Here is a 6,852-nt window from a genome sequence, read left to right on the forward strand (position 1 = left end):
GACCATAATTTATAATTGTATTGAGGATAATAAGCAACAATTTTTTCAACCAACGAAGATGATATAACCAGCATTACTGCAGCGGACTGCGGAAGATATATAATCCTAAATTTAAATGTAAATATACTAAAGAGTTGTTAAAACTGGATTGCTAAGTGCATAATTAGCTAAATACTTCAAGTGCTTAGTCAATATCAAGAAGAAGTACCAATAGGGCATAGGATCAAACATTCAAAACAAAGAGAAGAGGAAGTATTATGCTTTAGTCTAACATTGTAATACTATGCAAACAACTAAAAGGACCTACGTTGTGTAGTAAAGGAAATACTCATATCACAACCTCCAATAAGACACAAGACTAACAACTCCAAGCATATGTGCATTACTTTAAGAAATTTGTGGTCAAAATAACTCAAAGCAGAATTACCCAGAAATCATGACATGCACTGTCCCTCCCACCTTCCCTAACACAGCGTTTTGTTATTTCGTTTTTTCTTTTTCATGATGGGGAGGTGAAGAGAAGCAGCTAGTACGGTGTTATGCTTCATATCTTGATATTCACAGAGTAATTCACATTAACTAAAATATAAAATATTTTTGAAATCGAGTACAAATTTGTCGGCAATGGCTTGCAAGTCTATTCTTGGAATCAGCTTCACCGTCACTTTCTTCCATGAATCATTCACTGCCACAACCTACATGACCATGATGAAACAGTTAGCAAGCACTTAAAAGAAGGTGCTTTGTTATTGTTTAATTTCTCAGACAAATAAAGAGAGGTCAGTAAGGAACATTAACCAGCTGAAAATTCATATTGCATTTACATGTATGAAAAGAGAAATTTAAATAGCAGATAGCTGATGGAATAAAAAGTACATGTGCCAGATTGCCCTTGTATATTCACTTTTGACACGTGCCCACATGCCCTCAGAAATCCCGAAAGACTTGCTCCGGACAACAATCGAATGAGAAACTTCATTCTTTGGAACAGGTGCCACTCTACTTGAATATATACAACAAAGGCCTTTACACGCCTATATAAGGAGCTTGTCTTAGAGAGTGTAAAATGTCAGTAGAGAATGCTTTCATCAAGAAAAGAATGTCACTAATGAATGCTCAGACTTCCACAAAAGCATCAAGGCCAATTCAAGACATAAGAATGTCATGAAAAGAAAAGAGGAAGTAGTACCTCGTAGACATCAGATTGTTCGTCAGCCTAAATATAAATATATCCCTTTACATGATCGAGTGAAAAAGCGGAAATTATCTGCAGCTTTGTTCCTAGAGCAAGCAAGCCTATTTACTTCAAACGTTTCAAATGTGCTTCCACAAGCCCACTCCATGAGCATGTCTGTCAATTATAACCTGTTTGCCTATGTGAAATTTATTACTGCCATGGAACATAGAGCCTTCTTTTCTTTTCTTTTCTTTTTTATATAGTATTTTTGCATTTTAATTTTCTTTTTATATTGGTTGTTTCTCTCTTCAAATCAAGTCTCCATTTCAAAGTCAAACCCGATCCCTAAAACAATCTGTTCTCCAAATCGATTTATCAGTTATGCTATTAAAAAATCTCATTTCTTTCAAAATCAAACTCAATCCCCAAATATAAACTGCTCTACAAGATGCATACACATATTTGACATATAAGATAAAGGCGAGAAAAATTCAATAAAACAAAAAAGAAACTTTTATCAGCAATGAATGTAGTTATATATTGAAAAATATGTAATTATTACAAAATTCACCACTGTCTTGTTAGATTAATATAATTTTGGTCAAGACCCTTCAGCCATATCTAGAGATTTTTGTTAGTGTTATGCTTTCTCTGTTTTTGTAAACTTATACGTAATTGGAATAAGAGTTTTAAGGGACAAATTCCATCTCTTTTCCACATAGAAAAGAATACATGTTGAACGGAAGTTTAGAGCTTACATTAACAAGAAGGAGAATAAAACCCTAGGTTGCAGAGAAGAAGCCAGCTTTTGCAGATCTTCCGATCGCTCAACTTTTGCAAATTATCTCGTTGTTGACTGATAAAACGCAGAGAGACGTTTTTATTAGGAGGGTGGTGACGAGAGCTGAGGGAATGCTTGGGCTGATTGTGGGTTGGGTAAAAAGATGAGGGAAAAACTGGCGCCTATTTATTTGTCATTGCTTATAATCTATTTTAAGGACTGGATTATTTTATCTTGAAGGATCAGAAATCATCCCTTCGTAAATATTAAACATAAAATAGACTTCAACGACTGGAAAAAAGTTTGGTCGTTATAGATACACTTTTAACGATCGGATTCATGTCCCTTCGTTAGAATTTTGTCGTTAAAAGTTAATATTCTTGTAATAGAACGTGAAGATCAGAATGGTTTGTTGGGTCTTCCTGGGTTTCACAGCTCGGATTTTGCTCTTGCCAGGTAATCGCATGGTTCAAAAAGTTAGTTTCTCTGATATTGTTTTAAAAGAAAAATATCGACTATTGTTCTGTTTTTTAAGGAGAAAAGTTTGTATTCCACTTGAAAAATTATGGACTTCAAAGAGTACATTTGTTGTGTCTAAATTTGCTTCCTCAGTTTACCTTTGAAGTGCGGTCGCTTCATTTCAAACTTCAAGGGGCACTTATTCATGAGATTACATACTTCTCTTCGATGATTTCCAGCATATTGTATGATAATTTTAACGGGTAGAAGTATATTCCAAATTGACTTTAGTAATGCAAAAGTTTATCTATGTGTTTCTACTTTTTAGTAATCTCAGCTCTTTACTTATTTATTTCGCGCAACAAATACTAATTAATAACTTGATGTGTATTTCGTTTAGCTTCAGCTCATCAGCATTATGTTATTTCTCCTTAAGTGATCATTTGTTCGAGATTACAGTATTTTAAAGCCCTCGAATCATTTTATAACAGGAAGGGAAAACTTAAAAGTCTTCCTCAAGATCAAATAATACTTGAAGCACCATTAGTACTTTCTAATTAAGGGACAAAGTAAAAGCTAAGCATGGAAACCACGGTAATCCATTAACAAGATGGTTTGCAGCTCATATGTACACAAGCTGCAATTTGCTAGGTTCCAACTACTTCATAATATTGACTTCGTCCTTAATTTATGAAGTTGCCCGTAAACATGCCTACTTATGCTTTGCGGACATTTTGATCATTTTAGTTATAACTGTGCACTATTTGGTTGTTCTTTAGGCTTTAATGCTTTCTTGTGGATCACAAGTGTCGAAAAATACAAAAATATTCGGCTCGCGAGTGCGCAACCTTTTCGCAATATGCGCTCTCAAGGTCTGTTTTATTCTTAAAGATTATCTTTCTGTTTAGTTTCGCTCTGCTCTTTGACTATTTGTTGTTAATTATTTGCTTTTGATCACTTCCAGATGAGTTCAGTTTGCACTGTATTATTTGCGCTCTTTTCATGCTTATATTTTATAGTAGAGAGGTAATGTCACGACCCTAAACCCCAGACCCGGTCGTGATGGCGCCTCTCGCGAAGACAAGGTCAGCCGACACAAACCCCAAGTTTAATTAACAGATATAGTGCTTCATAATCAAGTCATCAATAGTGATAATCCCAAAACAAGGTAAAATATTTCAACTGCGGAAACAAAACACAGTCCGACATCGGGGTGTCACCAGTCATGAGCATCTAAAATCTGTCTGAGAGTATGAAAAGACAACATAGTCTATTACGAAACAAGGACAACGAAATAAAAGTAGGAAGGAGAAGCACTGTGCTGCGAACGCCGAGCAGCTACCTAGTCAACTCCAAACAGCTTGCTCGAAGCAAATCAACCCTCGCTAGCGTGACCTGTCACGCCCCGAACCTGGGCCTGGACGTATCACGACACTCGGTGCCTGACTACATGTGACCGAGCGAACCAACTGGCTGGCTGAATCAACATGTGGTATCATAACATACTGAATGCGGAAGATAAACTAACACATGCTGATATACTGAAAGTCTGGATGATATAAATCAAAGTGCGAAAATACTAATACAATTCTGAAACATATTTGTAGCCAACATAGCTTAATATGAAAAGCCTGTGACTCTGTCTAAACGTTACTCTAGTCTATGAAGCCTCTAATGAAATACTGAAAACACTGACTGTCTGAAAATACTAAGGACTGTAAGGTAATGATAATGCCCCGAAATAACTGGGGATCACCAAATAGCTGGTACGAGAATCCTAGCACTCTGAATCGTCAACCTGTAAATAATTACCTGCATCGTGAGATGCAGGCCCCGGGCTAAAGGGACGTCAGTATATTTGAATTGCACTGGTACGTAAAGCAACTGAAAGAAAGAATTATAAATGCTGAAACTGAAACTGAGCTGATAACTGAGAATCGATAATTGATACTGAAATGATAACTATAGAAACAGAAACTGAAACGGTAACTGATAGCTGATAACTGATAACTGAAATGATATCTGATAACTGAAATGATAACTGAACTGATAACTGATAACTGGACTGATAACTGATAACTGGTAACTGAAATGATAGTTGATAATTGAACTGAACAAAGGAAGTAAGGATATGAATACTCCCTCTACTGAATGATGAACAACCTGTTTATCTGAATAAGCTACGGCCTCGGGCCCAATATATATGTGCACATGCTACGGCCTCAGGCCCAAGTATACGTATACATAACTACGGCCTCAGGCCCAAAAATGCATAAAGCATAAACTATGGCCTCAGGCCCAAACATGTATAAAGCATAAACTACGGCCTCAGGCCCAAGTATGCATAAAGAATATAAACTACAGCCTCAGGCCCAAATACAGGTGTTCAACATTCAGGAACTGAGAATCAAACTGCAATACATGATAGTGAGATACTGAATCACACTGAGTAACATGATACTGGAATACTGGATCACACTGAGTTATATAATATTGGAATACTGAATAGGACTAGACTGAGACATGTATTCTTGAATTGATTATGAACACTGAAACTTCAACTGTTTATGGCATACTGAGTAATCTATACTAAGACTCGGGGGCATCAAACCCAAGTCTATATTGAATTCGCACTGAGCTCACAACGTTCAGAATGAAAGTGGTGAAATAGTTATGAAGCTAGAGAATAGAAGTTCTACAACTATTCAAGGAACTAGCCTTAAATATATTTCTGAGGCAATTGGTAACGTCGTAAAAGATCAGTAGTGTAGGGAGAATTAATAAAACACCCAAACATAGAGAGTTAGCCTCATATACCTTAACTTCCTGCTCTTGAGCGTAATACAACATTCGCCAACCCTTTCAACTTTAATCTATATCAATACAAGTCAAAGGGATTCCATATTAGCAATAATTCTCATGTTTTAGTCACTTAAGCATTTTCTCAAACACTTGGTGACATAAAGCTTTATAGTCCTTATTAATGGTGTCTCTACACCCAATAACTCATTCTCTTGCTCCTAGATAAATTCTAAAGTCTCAAATGGTTAAAATCAACATTATTCTTTATCACCCATAAGGTAAACAACGCCCTTAATCAATAATCAACAATCAACACCCCAAACCTATAATCGTTCATGCTTTTCTATCAAACCTATCAAAACATATCTCATGAACTAGAGTCTATAATCATTAATCCAATAGTATAATCAATTAGAGGATGAAGACATTACCTTTTTGAAGTTCAATCCTCTTGAATTCGAGTTTTAGGGTTTCTTCTCTCAACAATGATGCCACAATCAAATATCTAATGATTTGGAGGATTTACCCATGTTAATAAGATGTTAGGAAATTGAAATCAACTTAGAATCACCATTAGAACTTACCTTGGGTGGTGGAGGGACCCTTAAGGAGTTAGGTTTTTGAGAGTTCTCCTTTCTAAAGAGTGTTTTTATGTTTTGGGGATGTAGGGGACGAAATATGGCTTTAAAACGACCCCCCACGAGCGCTCCCGCGCACCTAGAGACCTGCCCGCGCTACTGACCGTGCAAAACGGCAGTAACACTGCCTCAAAATTAGCGCGGTCGCGCTATCGGCGCGCATATCGCATACTGTTCTGTAAAATGCGCATAACTTTTTGCACAGAGATCTGTTTGGGCTCTATAATATATCGTTTGAAAGATAATTCAAAGGCCTACAACTTTCGTTCTTTGCGTTTTCCCAAATTCCTTACACATTTTCACTATACCTTGCTGGAAGACAGACCTTCCGCAAACTTAGTCGATTTTGTCAAATCTTATGCACCGTACTTTCCATCTTGATTTTGAAATAACTATTTTCACCCATAATCATCCCGATGTAACTTCAAATGTTCAAAATATAACCTTACTACTCCTTTAACTCATTCATACCTAAGACGAATTTTCGGGGTGTTACATTATCTCCCCCTTGGGATGATTCGTCCTCGAATGATTGTCCTGACTGTAACTTCTGCTAACTCCTGACCTTAAACAGGTCTTGTGGAAACATGAACTTTCATTAACACTTGTATACTAAACTGAATCAATACATGATTACTGAACTGTTGTGATACTGAACTGAATGACTACTGCATTGACTGAATATCGGTCTGCCATAGATACGTGAATACTGAACTAACATGGGTATATGAATATTGAACTGGAACGAATATTTGAGTAATCTCAGTACTAAGCTGGCATGAATGTCTAAGTATTGGACTAACATGAGTAGTTGAGTACTGAACTGACATGAGTATCTGACTACTGAACTGACATGAGTATCTGAGTACTGAACTGACATGAGTATCTGAGTACTGAACTGACATGAGTATCTGAGCACTGCACTGACATGAGTATCTGAGTACTGGAAACTTGATTGTTATAACATGATACGTGAAATACTGGTTGTACCACCG

At 36.6% G+C, this 6,852-nt stretch overlaps 1 long non-coding RNA gene across 1 annotated transcript; it reads right to left on the reverse strand.

Moving 5' to 3' along the window:
- Nucleotides 1-196: 196 nt before the first annotated feature.
- On the reverse strand, nt 197-2,156 carry LOC109240482. Its single transcript, XR_002070074.1, has 3 exons — nt 1,936-2,156; nt 877-1,034; nt 197-695 (listed from the first exon to the last, which is right to left on the reverse strand). It is a non-coding gene; the product is annotated as an uncharacterized LOC109240482 (long non-coding RNA).
- Nucleotides 2,157-6,852: the final 4,696 nt, after the last annotated feature.

This window comes from Nicotiana attenuata, unplaced genomic scaffold (assembly GCF_001879085.1).
Source record: "Nicotiana attenuata strain UT unplaced genomic scaffold, NIATTr2, whole genome shotgun sequence".
Lineage (NCBI taxonomy): Eukaryota > Viridiplantae > Streptophyta > Magnoliopsida > Solanales > Solanaceae > Nicotiana > Nicotiana attenuata.